The sequence below is a fragment of the Perognathus longimembris genome, chromosome 11 (genome assembly GCF_023159225.1).
Source record: "Perognathus longimembris pacificus isolate PPM17 chromosome 11, ASM2315922v1, whole genome shotgun sequence".
NCBI classification, from domain to species: Eukaryota; Metazoa; Chordata; class Mammalia; order Rodentia; family Heteromyidae; genus Perognathus; species Perognathus longimembris.
Window position 1 is genome coordinate 57,568,365 of NC_063171.1, and position 17,328 is coordinate 57,585,692.

Consider the following 17,328-nt stretch of genomic DNA (forward strand, 5'->3'; position numbering starts at 1 on the left):
GGAAATTTAATCCAACAATAGTCTATAGAAGTGGCGCCTTTGCAAGGTGGTTAGGATTAGAATGTAAGGTAATGCCCCATGATTGACTTTACTGGTGCCTTTTAAAGACAGTTTGAGGAAACAGGTGTGTTTAAACCTGACTGAAAGACTACACAGTATATGTATTAAAACATCACATAGCACCCCATTTCAAAGAGACCAGAAGACACAGATATATGTGTTCCTATCTCTTGCCATATGATTGATTACCTATACCATTTGGGGACAAAGCCATTACCAGAGGCCAAACCAATGCCGCCACCTGCCCCTCCAGAACTGTAAGCCACAACAAAACACCTTTCTTTATAACTTTCTCAGTCTCTGTATTGTTCTTGGAAACAGAAAAGAGACTTATGCCATAGCACTCATTCTCTATTTTATAGACAGGGTAACTGAGACTCCAAAGTTATATGCATAAGTTAGGGGAAGAGTCTATCTGAAGTTAAGAAGAGAACGCAGACTTGGCAAAGTCATTCACCCAGGATGACATGGTTCTTAAGGGCAGAATTAAGATGCAGGTCCAAAAACTCCATGTCTAGTGTTGTTTCAGGAGCACCCTGCTGCCTGCCCCAAAAACCTGTGACATTTAACTCATTCTTTCTTTTTTTTTTTTTTTTTTTTTTTTTTTTTTTTTTTTTTTTTTTCTTTTTTTTTTTATTTTATTTTATTTTATTTTTTTTATTATCAATTGAACATAAATTTTTTTTTTTTTTACAAGGTGCTGTGCAAAGAGGGTGCAGTTACATAGTAGGGCATTGTGTACATTTCTTGTGATATCTTACAACCTGTTTTCCCATCCCTTGTCTAGGTCAGGTAGACCCATATGCAGTATACAATGTATCAAGCACATATACAGTGTTCACAGACTTGGTCTCTACTGTCTCTCCATCTCCCTTTGTTAACAGTCATATATCAGGGAGATCATGCCCCTTTGTTTTCTGTGTTCTAGGCTTGTCTCACTCAACATTATTTGTTCGAGTTCTGACCATTTCCCTGCAAATAACAATATTTCACCATTCCTAATCGCTATGTAGTATTCCATTGTGTATAAGTACCATATTTTTTGGATCCATTCATCTGTGGAGGGGCATCTGGGTTGTTTCCAAATTTTGGCTATTGTGAATTGTGCTGCGATAAACATGGAAGTACAAATGTCCTTTTGATATCTTGGGTTTTGCTGTTTAGGATAGATGCCTAGGAGTGGTATGGCTGGGTCATAGGGTAGGTCTATATTGAGCTTTTTGAGAAACCTCCATACTGTTCTCCAAAGTGGCTGTACTAATTTGCACTCCCACCAACAATGGAGAAGGGTTCCTCTTTCCCCACAGCCCCTCCAGCATTTGTTGTTTCCTGAGTTCAGAGTATAGGCCATTCTAACTGGGGTGAGGTGGTATCTCAGGGTTGTTTTTATTTGCATTTCCTTTACTAGCAGGGATGTTGAGCATTTCCTCATGTGTTTCTTTGCCATTTTTATATCTTCTCTTGTGAAGTCTCTCTTTAGCTCTTTTGCCCATTTCCTAATAGGTTTATTGGGCTTGGAGGGGCTTAGTTTTTTGAGTTCTCTGTAGATGACAGATATCAGGCCTTTGTCTGTTGCTGTGCTGGTAAATATCCTTTCCCATATCGTTGGCTGTCTTTCTATTTTGGTGGCTATGACCTTAGCTGTGCAGAAACTTTTTAATTTGTAGTAGTCCCATTTGTTGAGTCTTTCCCCTATTTGTTGTGCGCCTGGGACTCTATTCAGGAAGTTCCTTCCTGTGCCTATAAGTTCTAGTGTCTTTCCTACTCTGTCCTTCAGTAGTTTCAAGGATTCAGGTCTGATGTTGAGGTCCTTGATCCATTTTGAGTTGATCTTGGTGCATGGTGATAGGCTTGGGTCTACTTTGAGTTTTCTGCATATGGCTGCCCAGTTCTCCCAGCACCAGTAGTTGAAGAGGCTATGTTTATTCCATTGTATGTCTTTAGCTCCTTTGTCGAATATCAGTTGGCTGTAAGAGTGCGGTTTTATTTCTGGGTCTTCAATTCTAATCCACTGGTCTTCCGATCTGTTTTTATACCAATACCATGCTGTTTTTGTTATGATGGCCTTGTAGTAGAGCTTGAAGTCTGGTATGGTGATACCTCCTGCACTATGTTTTTTGCCTAGAATTGCTTTGGCTATTCTAGGTTTTTTGCTGTTCCATATGAACTTATGGATTGGTTTCTCTATTTCAGTGAAGAATGTGGCTGGGATTTTGATAGGTATTGCATTGAATTTGTATAACAATTTGGGCAGTATGGCCATTTTCACTATATTGATTCTGCCTACCCATGAGCATGGGAGGTCTTTCCATCTCCTTGTGTCTTCTTTGATTTCCCTTATTAGATTTTTGTAGTTTTCATTGAATAGGTCCGTCACGTCCTTGGTTAAGTTGATCCCTAGGTACTTTATTCTTTTTTTGGCTACTGTAAATGGAATCGTTTCCATAATTTCCTTTTCTGTTTGTCTATTGCTGGTGTACAGAAAAGCTGCTGACTTTTGTGGATTGATTTTGTATCCTGCTACTTTGCCAAATTGGTTTATTAGATGTAGGAGTTTGGGTACTGAGTTTTTTGGGTCCTTGAGATATAAGATCATGTCGTCTGCGAATAGGGATAACTTGATTTCTTCCTTGCCGATGTGGATCCCTTTGATGTCCTCCTCTTGCCTTATTGCTATGGCTAGGGATTCCAGTACTATGTTGAACAGAAGTGGGGAGAGTGGGCATCCTTGTCTTGTTCCTGTGTTTAGGGGGAATGATTTAAGTTTCTCTCCATTTAATATGATATTAGCAGTTGGTCTGTTGTATATGGCTTTTATTGTTTTGAGGAATGTTCCATCTATTCCTGTTCTCTCCAAAGCTTTTAATAGGTATGGATGTTGTATTTTGTCAAAGGCTTTTTGGGCATCGACTGAGATAACAATGTGATTCTTGATTTTAGTTCTGTTTATGTGGTGAATTACATTGATTGATTTACGGATGTTGAACCATCCTTGTGACTGAGGGATGAAGCCTACTTGGTCATGATGTATGATATTCTTGATCACTTTCTGGATCCTGTTAGCTAATATTTTATTGAGGAGCTTTGCATCTGTGTTCATTAGTGATATTGGTCTGTAGTTCTCTTTTTTTGTTGGATCTTTGCCTGGTTTGGGGATGAGTATGATATTAGCTTCGTAGAATGAGTTCGGGATTTTTCCCTCCGTTTCTATTTCGCGGAAGAGTTTGAGGAGTATTGGAATTAGCTCCTCACTAAAGGTTTTGTAGAATTCATTGGTGAATCCATCTGGGCCTGGGCTTTTCTTAGTAGGGAGGTTCTTGATTACCTCCTGTATCTCACCGTAAGTTATTGGTTTATTTAGTTGATTTATTTCTTCTTGGTTCAGTTTGGGCAGTTTGTACTTCTCTAAGAATTGATCCATTTCTGTAAAATTATTGTTTTTTGTTGAGTAGAGGTTTTGGAAATAGCTCCTTATGATTGTTTGAATATCGTGTGTATTTGTTGTAATTTTTCCTGTGGAGTCCCTGATTTTACGTATATGAGTCTCTTCTCTTCTTTTTTTTGTGAGTCTTGCAAGGGGTCTGTCAATTTTGTTTATTTTCTCAAAGAACCAGCTTTTAGTCTTATTTATTTGTTGAATGGTCTTTCTATTTTCAATCAGATTTATCTCTTCTTTAATCTTTGTAATCTCTCCCCTCCTAGTTGTTTTAGATTCTGTCATTTCTTGTTTCTCCAGTTGTTTTAGTTTCATCGTGAGGGTATTCACCTGCTCTGCTTCCATTCTTTTAATGTGGGTACTGAGTGCAATGATCTTGCCCCTCAGTACTGCCTTAGCTGTGTCCCATAGGTTTCTTTGTGATGTGTTTTCTTTGTCATTGTGGCTTATGAATTCGTTGATTTCATCTTTAATTTGATCTGTGGCCCAAGTGTTGGATAGCAGCGTGGGGTTTAGCCTCCAAGAGTGTGTATAGGCTCTGTGGTATCCTTTGTTGTTGAGGGTTACCTTTAATCCACTGTGATCAGATATAATACATGGGATGATGTCAATTCTTTTGTATTTGCTGAGGTTCTTTGTGTGGGCTATGACGTGGTCTATTTTGGAATATGATCCATGGGCTGCTGAAAAGAAGGTGTATTGGGTCTCTGTAGGGTGGAAGGTTCTATATAGGTCTGTTAGATCCATTTGGGCAATGGTGTTATTTAGGTCCTCAGCTCCCTTACTAATCCTCTGGGTGTTGGATCTATCTCTTGGAGAGAGAGGAGTATTAAAGTCACCCACTATGATTGTGTTTGCATCTATCTTGCTCTGTAATTCTGTGAGAATTTGCTTGACATATGTCGGGCCTCTTTTGTTCGGTGAGTATACATTTATCACCGTGATGTCTTGATTCTGGATTTTTCCTTGTATCAATATGTAGTGTCCTTCTTTGTCTTTTTGAGTGGACTTTAAAGAGAAATCCAGCTTGTCTGAGATCAGGATGGCTACACCTGCCGTTTTGGTGGGTGCATTTGCTTGGTAGATCTTGCTCCATCCTTTCATTCGAAGCCTGTTTTTGTCCCTTGCTGTAAGGTGGGTCTCTTGTAGACAACAGATGTCAACTTTTTGCTTGCGGATCCATTCTGCCAGTCTGCTCCTCTTGATCGGGGAGTTTAAGCCATTTATATTTAAAGAGATCAAGGATAAGGGTGTTTTTTCTCCTTCCATTTTCTTGTTGGGCTGTTTTTTCCTGTTGTTTTTTTTTTTTCTTCTTGTCTTTAGTGAGCTTGTGTTTCTGCTGGACTTTGGCTATTGAAGTTTCTTTCTGAATCTGTCTGTGTGTCTTTTACGATCTCTGTTGGGTGGGCTTCCCCTCTTAATATTCGCTGTAGGGCTGGTTTTTTATTCACATACTCCTTTAGCTCCTCTTTGGTGTGGAAAGATCTGGTTCTCCCTTCGAATGTGAACTCCAGTTTCGCTGGATATTTGATCCGAGGTTGTAAATTGTTATTCTGAAGTACTTGGATGGTGTTCTTCCACTCACTTCGAGCTTGGTAAGTTTGTGTGGATAAGTCGGATGTTATTCGAATCCTCTTCCCATTGAAAAAAGTTTCCTTCTTCGCTTTGGCTGAATTCAGAATTTGCTCTTTAATCTTGAGGTCTGTAGTCTTGAATATTATGTGCCTTGGGGTGGTTTTCCTGGGGTCTGGCCTGCCAGGTGTCCTATAGGCTTCGGTTACCTGGATGGGGTCCCCTGTGAGATTGGGGAAGTTTTCTGCAATAACTTTATTGAGAACATGATTAAGCCCTCTGCTCTGATATTCGGCTCCTTCTTCTATTCCAATTATACGCAGATTATATCTCTTGTCTTTGTCCATTAGTTCCTGGAGTAATCTTCCCTGAAGCTTCACCTTTTCTTGGAGTGTGGTCATTTTCTGGTTGTTGTCAGCTGCTTCATCGTCCAGGCGAGAGATTCTGGATTCCATATGGTCCACTCTTTGTGTTATGGTTTCAATTGCGGAGTTTATGGATGTCAGAGAGCTATTCATGGTTGTCATATCAGCTCTGATCGTGGAAATTTCTTCCTTTAAAGAGTTGTATTTTAAATCTATTTTTTCATGCATTTCAATTCTCAGGGTGTGGAGATTTTCTTTAAAGGCGGCTTGCATTGTATCCATTTTTGCTTCCATTTCTTTAAACGAGGCTTGCATTGTATCCAGTTTTGCTTCCATTTCTTTCTTGGCTTCCTGGGTGTCCTTCCAGATTTCCGCTCTAAACTCCTGGAATTGTTTTCTGATTTCATTTCTGATGGTTTCGATCATTCCTGTTAACATGTCCTCATTTGCTTTTTTATTCTCCATCTCCTCTCCAGTCGTGCTGCTTTTTGGAGCTGGCGAGTTGGCTTGTCCTTTGATGAACTGAGTTATGTTTCTTTGTGATTTGCGCATCTGGAAGTCTGTGTAGTTCTTCCCTCCCTTCTGTGTAGGCGTGTCTGCGTCAGCAGGTGCTGTCGCTGTGGCCCCGCCCACCAGTGCAGGGCACGCCTATCAGAGCGGGCGCTTTCGCCGGGGCCCCGCCCTCCTGTGCACTGTGAGTCCCCTACAACAGGCACTTAAGTGGGGTCTGCCTCCCAGAGCGAGCCCTGGGTTGTTGGGTTGTGCTTGCGCCCTCCCGCGAGTCCGTTGGGGGGGGGAAGCAGTATGTGTGGGGCCCAGTGGGATCGACTGTCCGGGTGTGGCTTGGCACCCTCAGACCTCGCCTCCGCTTCGAGGAGGGGGAACGAGATCAGGCTCAGGTGACCCTGCTGGGCTGGTATTGCCCACCAGCGCCTGTGATTTTAGTTGTAAGAGTCCGCAAGGTCTAGGCGCCTCGGGTGGGGCTTGCCCTGCCGGCCGTCCCTGGCCCCTGTTGGGAAGGGGACGGGGCCGGTTCTGCCAGTTCAGGAACCTTTGGGGGCTTGGGGCTGTTCCGCCCTTCCCCTGCTAGACTGGCTTCCCAGTGCCTGCTGGGAGCTTCCCGCCTGATTTGGGGAATCTTTGTTCCCACGGGAGTGGGGAGGGGGAGGGAGGGAGATATATCGTCTTTGTCGGGCTTGGGTCTCCCGTTGGGGGAAGGGATTATGGGGGACTCACTTTTGCTGCTTTGTGTGCGTGTCCCGCACCGCCGTTGGCCCTTCAGGGGTTGGCGAAGTGTCGTGGTGGCTCCCCCGTTCCCTCTTTCTGCCGCGCTGGGTTCCCTTGTCCGAATCCGGTGTGGACCCGAACTTCTCGTCGCTGCTGGGTGTGTCTTGGTCCGCACCCTGCTTTGTGTCCGTGGGGTCTCCCGCTATATGGATTCTGCGCTCCTGGCAACCTGTCTGCCGATCGCCGGGTTTCCCTTTCCCAGCCTGACCCTGTTTGGGCCAGGGCCGGCTGGTGGGGGGAGGGTGCCCCGATTAATCTCCGGCTCCGTGTAGGTTTTCGGTTCTTCTTTTTTGCTCCTTTTTGTTTTCCTGCGTTTCTCCACTGCTTCTGGATGCTGGTTTTGCTGGGTTCTTGGTGGAGTGTTGGGTGTTGGAGTTCCCAGCTCGCTATTCAGTTGGTGCGAGTCGGGGTGCCTCCCTATTGTCTCGGCGCCATCTTTCTCCTCTGTGTCTAACTCATTCTTTCTGATCCAGGGAGATGACGGGGACAAAGACTGCTTGCTCTGAGGCTGGATTTAGTCCTTAGCTGGGAGTTCTCTGTGTTCCCCTGGCTTTCCTTTTGTCTGCCTACACTTCTTACCACCCCACCCTCAGCTTCTAGTTCAGCTCTATCTTCTTTTCTGAGTTTGGGGACAACCAGGTCTGTAATGATCTATACAGTAAGAGAAGAAGGAGCCCTTCAGCGACCTCTTCCAGTTTTGAAAAGGAGCCTACAGGGCAGTTCTCTTGAGAAGGAGCTGCCCTAAATCCTACCCTTAGAGCCATAGTCCAGCCTGGTGGTCCTAGAAGCTTTGGGAGGGAATGGCTGAAATTACAGGCCTGGCCAGGACAACATGAGCCCCAAGACCCTTGGCAGGATATGGGGCAGTGAATCTCTAAGACATTCCTACCTCCACTCATCTACCACCCCCACCTCCAAATCTACCTTCAAGAAGCTCCATCAGATAAAGATGCCCCCATCAAAGATTTAACTCAAACTTACTTCTTAACTATTTAAATCAACTATTCTTATTAAAAACTATTTACAATTCTAATGGCCAATGCCCAATATAACTGTCAATGATGCTTCATGTTACTGTGTGTGTGTGTGTGTGTGTGTGTGTGTGTGTGTGTGTGTGCATGTGCCAGTGCTGGGCTTGAATTCAGGGCCTCCCCTTTTGCTCAGGTTTTTTTCACTTAAGAGTGGTGATCTACCACCTGAGGCATAATCTTCTACTTTCAGCTTTTTGATGGTTAAATGGATACAAGAATCTCAAGAACTTTCCTGCCCAGGCTGGCTTCCAACTGCAGTCCTCTGGGTAGCTATGTTACAGGCGTGAGCTATCCCAAAGCCAGTGTTTTTAATAGACTTTGATTTTTTTTTTTTTTGCACCATTCCTGAGGCTTGAACTCAGGGCCTGAGCACTGTCCCTGAGCTTCTTTTACTTAAGGCTAGCACTCTACTACTTTAGCCATAGCACCATTCCAGCTTTTTCTGTTTATGTAGTACTGAGGAATGGAACCCAGGGCTTCACGCATGCTAGGCAAGCACTCTACAGCTAAGCCACATTCCCTGCGCTAAATTTAGATATTTTGTGGTTATCATATATGCTATCTTCTAAAGCAAGAAGTCCAGGGCAGGTGGCTCTCGTGAATATATTTATGGTGCTAGGTCTGCAAAAACAGGAGGTCCTCTCTGAGAATGAGATCATCATTCAAGAGGACACTTCCAAGTTGAATGGGCGTTGAATTGGCAAAAGGCTGGGGGAATTGTGCTACATAGACAGCACAAGGTGTGCACAGATACGGCAGATAAGAAAATGAGACCTTCATTAAATTGAAAGGAGTCCAGTTTGGATATGTAAATCAGAGGTGGAAAAGGCAAGAATAATTAAGGGGTTCTTCTTCCCTCTCTTCCTCTTTCCTTTCCCTTTTCTTCCTTCCTACTTTCCTTCCTTCCTGTTGTCCTTCAGCCCTCCTTCCCTTAATTCCTTCTAACTTTTCTAAACAATATCTAGATCTAGATCCAGGTGTACATAGGTTCATTTGATCCTAATAATTACCCTAGAAAGTAGGGTATTTTAAAATAAAAATAAAACAGGTAGAAAATAGAGTCATTAAATTAGAGGAATGTAGGTAGATTAAAAGATTATTTAGGTTAGTCATTTGGGAAATGCAAATTGAAACCACAATGGAATACCACATTACATCCAAAATTCTACTAGGTTGGCCATAATTTAAAAAGTGGAAAATCACAAATGTTGGCAGGGATGCAGAGAAATTGGAAGCCTTGTACATTTGCTGGTGGGAATGTAAAATGGTACAGCATTTGATCTTTACTCAAAAACTTAAACACAAAATTGCCCTATTACCCAGCAATCCCATATCTAACTATATGGTCAAAAGAAAATTTAAAAAATAAAATAGTTCAACAAAAACCGGTGTGTGAATGCTAACATCATCATGGAAATTTGAAATATAACTTTTTAATTAATAAGAATTTTAAGAGGTTGGAGATGTGGCTCATGCCAGACAATGGACAAAAGTATCAGGTACTGAGTTTAAGTCCCAGTCTTGCATCTAAAAATAAAAACAAATTTTAAAACTTATAAGCTAGCTAAGAAAAATGAAACCAATATAAAACAAGCTCATGCTGTCGTTAGAGTTCAGTGGTAGAGCACTTGCCTAACATGCATGAGGCCCTGGGTTTGATCTCCAACACCACAAAAGAAGGAAGTGGAAGTCAGGTACTAGTGGTTCATTCCTGTAATCCTAGCTACTCAAGAGGCTGAAATCCGGGGATTGCAGTTTGGAGCCAGCTTAGCCAGAAAAATCCACGAGACTCATCTCCAACAGTTTGGCAGAAAGCCAAAAGTAGAGCCGTGGCTCAAGTGGTGGAGCACCAGGCTTGAGCATACAACAGCCTGGCCCTGAGTTCAAGCCCCAGTACCAGCATGTGTGCCTGTGTATACACACATACACACACACACGAAGAGAAGTTCATGTAAAGGATGTTTGAAGCTATATAACTGATCACATTATCAAAGCCTATCATTTCATATTTCTTCTCTTATTTTTTTCCAGTACTGGGGACTGAACTCAGAGCCTCCTGCTTGCTAGACAGGGCTTTATCACTTGAGCTATAGTCTGCACCCAGCTGTAAACACTGAACAACTGCTATTCCTCTAAAGTGCCAAGTTCTCCATTGTCTGCTTACCATTTCACTCTAACCAGACTGATTTTCTTCCCTTTTTTGCCAGTCCTGGGGCTTGGGACTCAGGTCCTGAGCACTGTCCCTGGCTTCTTTTTGCTCAAGGCTAGCACACTACCTCTTGCCACAGTGGCACCTCTGGCTTTTTTCTGTTTATGTGGTGCTGAGGACTCAAACCCAGGGCTTCATGCACATTAGGCAAACACTCTACCACTAAGCCACATTCCCAGCCATCTCCTTTTTAATTCTTCTGGAAACCTATGCAGGAGTGGAATTGCTTGGTGTTGTGGTAATTCTGTGCTTAACTCTCTATAGCCCAGGCTGGTCTCAAAATTCATATCTTCATGCCTAACCTTTACAGATGTGCACCACTCCCCAAGCTTTTGGTTTAACTTTTTTTTTTTTTTTTTTTTTTACAGGTGGAAGTACTGAGGTTTGAGCTCGGGTTCAAACCACTGAACCACTGAGACACACCCTCAGCTCTGATTTTGGCTTATTGTTTGTGAAATCTTGCCCAGCCATATGCCTGGGTGAGATCTAACTATGTTAGGCTTCCTGGTTGCTAGGATAACAAGAGTACCACCACATCTAGCTCTTCATTGAGAAAGAAAGTTCTACCTGAGCTAGCCTAGTATCCAAATTCCAAGTCTCAGCCTCCTACGATGCTATATTATAGGCATGAGATGAGGCCCCAAGCACCCAGCCTGTGTTTAACTTTGGAAGGAAACATTAAACTATTTCCTATAGCAGTAATTTTTTCCTTCCCACCTGTACCCTCGCCAGTGTGTGTGTGTGTGTGTGTGTGTGTGTGTGTGTGTGTGTGTGTGTGTGTGTTGGTGATTAAAGAGTCTTACGGACTTTCCTGCCTGGGCTGGCTTTGAACTATGATCCTCAGATCTCAGCTTCCTGAGTAGCTAAGATTACAAATGTGAGCCACCTGCACCTGGTGCATTTTTTTTTTAATGGCTAACTCTGTGGATGTTAAGTGGTATCTCATTGTGGTTTTAGTTTGCATTTCCCTAATGACTAACTTAAATTAACTTTTAATCTACCTATCTTGTTTTCAATCCACAAACTCCATATTCTACTTGTAATATTACTACAGCCTCCTTCATAGGGTAATTGCTAGGAATAAATAAGTGTGCATATAAATCTATACTGTCAGATTTGCTCAGAGAACTGCTATGCCATTGAAGACTTTCTGGGCCTTCCCAGACACAGGCAGGTGTCATTTCCTATAATAGAAATGGATTTTTATTAAAGCTCCTAGGGTTCTACTCCTCAGCCAGAACTAGCAACCATCAGGGTAGGGTACTGCTCCTCATGAAAGTAACCTGGGCACTTATGAAAGGGGTGTATATTCCTGCCCAATACCACACTTTAGGAAATAGAATTTCTAGGTCTGGAAATAAATAAATATGTGTGTGTGTGTGTGTGTGTGTGTGTGTGTGTGTGTGTGTGTCTCAAGTAGTATAGCTGTGCCACTTGAGCTATACCCCCACTTCTTGCTCTTTGCTGATTAATTGGAAATCAGAGTCTCTAGAATTGGTCTGCTCTGGTTAGTTTACCATGATCCTCAGCTCTCAGCTTTCTGAATAGCTAAGATTACAGATGTGAGCCACCAGTGCCCAGAGATAATTTTCTTTTTAAAAGAATTGCCCAGGAGTGATTCCTAGGACCAGGCCAACTTAGGAAACACTGAGCTAGAGAATGTGTAAAAGGCCACTAAACCAAGGCTAGTTTGAAATCAGATCATCTAGTTTGCAAGGTACAGTCTTCTTGCATCCCAGCTCTCAAAAGACAAAGCTTCCTTATCTCTGGCTTGAGACCCACTACAGGGATGCACCCCTGATTAGCTCCCACTTCCAGGCAGTCACAAGATTTCACCCTTTCCAGTTAGGCATGCCCTCTGCAAAGTCCAGAATTCCATGTAAGGCTCAGAGATAGAGGGAGAGAACCTTAGTTGCCCCTTCCAGATGCCACTCATTGTTTGTGGCTTTTCCTTTTTGGTGAAACCATAACAGTCCTGTTGTGTGCAGTTAATTTTTCAGATATTATATCTGGGTAATTCTCCCTAAGAAAGGCAATAGTGTCTCCCTTTCATAGATATGGCTCAGGGACATAAAAGACCTTACCTAAGCCTCTCAGGAGGCTGAGATCTGAGGACCACAGTTCAAAGCCAGTCCAGGAAGAAATGTCCATGAGACTCTTACCTCCAGTTAACTAGCAAAAAGCTGGAAGTGGCAGTTTGGCTCAAGTGGTAGAATGTCTTCTTTGAGTGAGAAAGCCAAGCAAGAATGCAAAAGTCTGTGTTCAAGCACCAATACCACCACACACACCACCACCACCACCACCACCACCACCACGAAAGATCTCATACCTAATGTGTGGGTATGCATGAATTCAGCCCATGCAATTACATAGCTGTGGCACATTCCACTCCACAGTACTAACTCCCTCAGAGGTTGCTCCTCTATCTCTGAGTATAGTCAGCTGGATTATTTTGCCTGTTGCTAAGCCTTTCCAAGTATATTCAGTAATTTCAAAACTGTAGCTCCAAAACACTAGAGACCATCCGAACTAGGGAATCTGTTCAACATGGGCTTTGGGAAAAGGGAATTCGGAGAAGGGTCATGGAGATGATAGTCACTACCTCTAACCACAGATGGCCCCGTGCCCCCATCCCACCCCCATCACTACATCCTCCTAGAGCTGAACCAAGCCGGAAGGGGATATCACCTCTGCTTTGGGCAGCAGGAAAGAAGTTGACCTCTGGGAGGGAAACATAGGGGGAGGGGTTTTATAGCAAAGGGGAAAATGGGAGGGGCACCCTCCCCCAGCAAAACAAGAGGCAAAAGTTTCCAGCCACATCAAGCCAGTCTTGTGACTAGGCCACATTGGTTCTGGGGACTAGGACCTATGGGGCTCTGCTTTCATGATACATCAAGATTTATGTCCAGGTAGCCCAAGAAGCCCTTAGCAGGTAGCAGCGAACCTTGGAGGAAGGCCAACAGGCACGGAGGAACTCTGGATAGAGCCTAAATGAACCACATATTAGGACAAGTGACAAACAAGACTGGAGAAGGCTGCCCACAGAGCCCTGCCCCCCACAACCTCCTCACAGACTCCTGATAGTGCCCAACAATTCTCCTTTCCCCACAAACTCCTTCCCCAGCTCCCCAAGAGACTCCTATCTAAGTGAAAACCCTCAAATGCCATTTCTCTCCAACTAGATGGCTGCCTCAACCTGAGATTTAGAAATGCCTGAAGCTACTATTAGCCTGTGGGTCAAGGCCACTTTGCCTTCCGGAGGACCTGGGAAGAGGACACAGTTTGTTAGGGTGTTGCAAGTGGACAATCTCTGTCCCCCACCCCCCAGTAATGGGAGTCAGTCAGAGACTCCTAACAAGACCTGGTCTTAGTCAGCACTGTAGCTGGAGGAAGAGAAGGAAAAGGAAAAGAGGAGGGGGAGGGGCCCAGGAGGAAGGGGGAGGGGGAGGAAAAGAAAGAGGATAGGACACTGAAGAGAAGACAGCAAATAAATAGAGCTTCAGAATTTAAGAGGCCTGTGAAAGACTTCGTGAAGAATAATGCCCCACTGATATTCTCCAGAATGGACACCATAGGCCAAATAACAAGAGGTGCCCAGTGATAGGCAGGAATAAGAGTCTACAACCAGGGGCTGGGGATATGGCCTAGTGGCAAGAGTGCCTGCCTCGGATACACGAGGCCCTAGGTTCGATTCCCCAGCACCACATATACAGAAAACGGCCAGAACCAGCGCTGTGGCTCAAGCGGCAGAGTGCTAGCCTTGAGCAGGAAGAAGCCAGGGACAGTGCTCAGGCCCTGAGTCCAAGGCCCAGGACTGGCAAAAAAAAAAAAAAAAAAGAGTCTACAACCAAAGTACAAGCAATCCCCTTTGGAGCTCAAATTTGTTTCTTCTAAGTATAAGAGAAGTGGTTTTTTTTTTTCTTTTTAAAGGTTTCTTAGCTAGTAAACTTTGAGGGGGAAAAATGTCATGAGGTAGAAGGAAGACCGACATGACCTATGATGATCTTTGAGAGTTTGTTGTCATGTGATGGTCCATCACAACTATGCTCAGAGACCCTCACTCTCATCTTGTTTTTTGTTTTGTTTTGTTTTTTTTGGCCAGTCCTGGGGCTTGGACTCAGGGCCTGAGCACTGTCCCTGGCTTCTTATTTTGCTCAAGGCTAGCACTCTGCCACTTGAGCCACAGCGCCCCCTCTGGCCATTTTCTGTATATGTGGTGCTGGGGAATCGAACCCAGGGCCTCATGTATATGAGGCAGGCAGTCTTGCCACTAGGCCATATCCCCAGCCCCCTCACTCTCATCTTGACACCCCCGACCAAGTGGCTCCTTTTGGAGTATCTGGCTGGCTTGCTACCTGCTGCTAGTTTCTGTCTTTTCATCTGTGACCTCTACTCTCTACATCTCATTTCAGACTGTAGCTATTTCTGCTCTTTCAATAAAGAAGAGCTGGAGTGTCTTCCTCTTCCCAAAGTCACAGCTGGCTGAGGTGAAAGGAATTGTGCCCCCCTCCCCCCTTCTTGATGTTTGACTCTAGGTATCAGCACAACAAAGGGCACACTACCTAGATGACTCTACCTCATCCATCCTGCATTTAACATGTTTATTGAGCACCAACTATGTGTCAGGAGCCAGAGATATGGTAGCAATCAAAATGTAGAGATGACAAGTCTTATTCCAGTGGCCACTGCAGCAGACTCCATGTTGAACAAATTCCCAAGCTGGGACTCTCTAGCCAGGATGGTGTAGGTGTTTTGGAGCTGCAATTCTGAAATTACTGAATATATCTGGAAAGGCATAGCTGCACTTATATATTCATAAAATATTCTGCAATTTCAACAACTAACCAAGAACCATATTTGAAGTATCTGAAGAACCACTACTAGACAAAAGATACAAAACTTAAAGACTGGAGGCATGGCTCCAGTGATAAACTGCCTGCCTAGCAAACATGAGGTCCCAAGTTCAAAACCGTGTACTGCAGAGGAAAAAAGCCTAAAATAAAACAGACTCAATGCTTGAGCAAGTATCCAAATGGCAAATAAATACATAAAATGGTGGCCAACTTCATTGTTTACAAAGGGAATATAAACTTAAACCCCAATAAAAAATCACTATTAATACACCCACCAGGATGGCTAAACTTTTTAATCTTTTTAGATTGACAACACCAAGTGTTGATAAGGATAAAGAACACATAGAACTCCAGGCATTGCTGGCAGGATTATAGATTAATACACACTGGAAAATAGTTTAGTAGATTTACTAAAGCTAAACACATGCCTGTGGAGTCAATGACCCACTAATTTTGTTTGTACAGATATTTCCAGTAGAAGTGTGAACCCAAGTGCACCAAAGGACATGAATGAAAATGTTATAACAATAACTACAATTGCTATAATTACAGAGAACCCAAATGCCTGTCCACAGGATACATTGTAGTATAGCCACTCCAATGGTCTACTATACAGCAATTAAAAATCAATCAACTACCGCTATCACATTGCCAATTAGTCTTACAAGCATAGTACTGAGAGAAGTCAGATACAAAATAATTACTGGATGGTTCTGTTCAAAGGCAGGCAGGCCTAACTACTCTATAGTAATAGGCAGAAGCATTGTGAAGTAGTGACCAGGATTTAGATAGAAGGACTTCTCAGATGCTGAGAATGATCTAACTCATGATCTGACTGGTAGCCATCTGGGTCTGTTCATTGTGTCATATTTGTTGATCTGTCATAGTATTGGGTTTTGTGCAATTCCCCATATGTCTGGTGCACTTCAATTTGAAGAAACAGAAGAGGGAAACTTGTGGTGTTTTTAGATGGTAAAAAAAAAAAATGGAAAATGGGAAAAAATAGTAGCGAGACCAAAATCTCTGTGTAGATACTGCAGAGCTGTGGCAAGATTAAAGGAGGAGGCTGGTGAATGTGGTAGGGCTGACCCTGTCCCCAGACATTAGACAAGCAGACTGAAATGTCTCCAGATACATCAGCTTTAGTTTCCCACCCAGTCCTACACTCCTATTCACCAAACTTGATCCTCTGGAGAAGGCTTAGTGATTGCTAGTCTAAGCGCAACTTCTGTCTCCAGGCAGACTCAAGCCTTTGAAGCCAAAAATCGAGTTAAAAGACAGACATTTGCTTTGCTAGGGCCTGTGAGACTTCAGGCCCTTGATGCAAATGACCAACAGCTGAACTGGGAGCACTGGAGTGGGGGGAGGGGGCGGGGGGGGGGGGAACTCCCGGTGTCGGTCCTATTCTAAAGGAATGACCAGCAGGGGCTGCTGGGTGCTCCTATGTTGTACACGTGTGCCCAAAGCTCCACAGCCAGCACTGTCTCCTCTCTCCCCGGGCACATCTTTGCTCCAAACCCCATTCCGGGGCTGGAGGCATGCAGGAACGGGCCCCTTGTGCCACTTTCCGGGAGGAAGGAACCAGTGGTCACAAGTTCCACTCACAAGAGGGGAAAACCTGGGGAGTGGGGGGGGGGGGGGAGGGTGTTCTTTATGGAGGCGGTCACATGCCCTGCACACACAAACAAAAATCCTAAAGAGAACGGGTACTGAGTTCGCGCCAGAAGTGAGGACACCCCCAGGGAGGAAGTGGCCGAAGCGAGCGTGGGGGAACGCCCGTCTTTGATGGCACCAGGTGCGTCAGGGAAAGTTGGATTTCATTTCGCCCAGGATGGGGACCTCGCCCCCTCCCCGCCCCCACTGCGGCCACGAGGCTCCAGGGGGTGGTCAACGGAAGCCGGGGTCCCCTCCGCCCTGGCCTCAGGTGATGCGTGTGGGACCTCGGCCAGGCGTCTGACCGCGTTCCCTCGCGCCGGCCCATCCCCACCCCTTCCAAGGCTGGGACTTTATTAAGGCCGGAGACGTCAGGGGCGAGCCAGCAGCTCGGAGGGACGCGAGACCCGGCGGGCGCGCGAGGTGACCAGCCTGCGGGAGAGGAGTCGAGCCCCAGAAGGTAAGGGACGGTTGGGTCCGGGTCCTGGGCTCGGAGAAGGCCACGGGAGCGCTGCCGGTGCCCACGGGATCCGAGCCGGCGGGCCGCTCCACCGGGACGGTCGTCGGGAAGGCCCGGGGCTCAAAAGAAACAACTCGAGCTCCCGGGCCGACGCGCAGGCGCACGTCAGGATGCCAGGCTCCCGGAGCGGGCGCGACGGTGGTGCGCCGGATCACCAGCGCGGGGCCGCGGGAGCCCGGAGCCACCGGCCGAGGGGCGCTGGGACCCGCGAGCCCGCGGCCCCGAGCCGGCTCTCAGCTCCCGTCACTCGGCGCCGCGGCGTTTCCCCACACGCCCCGCCTCCCGCGCACGCAGCGGGGGAGAGGGGCGGGGCGCCTTTGGGCACGCCCCCTCTCCGTCCTC

The 17,328-nt window shown here is 45.2% G+C and overlaps 1 long non-coding RNA gene across 1 annotated transcript; it reads right to left on the minus strand.

Annotated features, from left to right (window-relative positions):
• Positions 1 to 13,883: 13,883 nt before the first annotated feature.
• Positions 13,884 to 16,440, minus strand: LOC125359363. Its single transcript, XR_007212544.1, has 2 exons — positions 14,257 to 16,440; positions 13,884 to 14,020 (listed from the first exon to the last, which is right to left on the minus strand). It is a non-coding gene; the product is annotated as an uncharacterized LOC125359363 (long non-coding RNA).
• Positions 16,441 to 17,328: the final 888 nt, after the last annotated feature.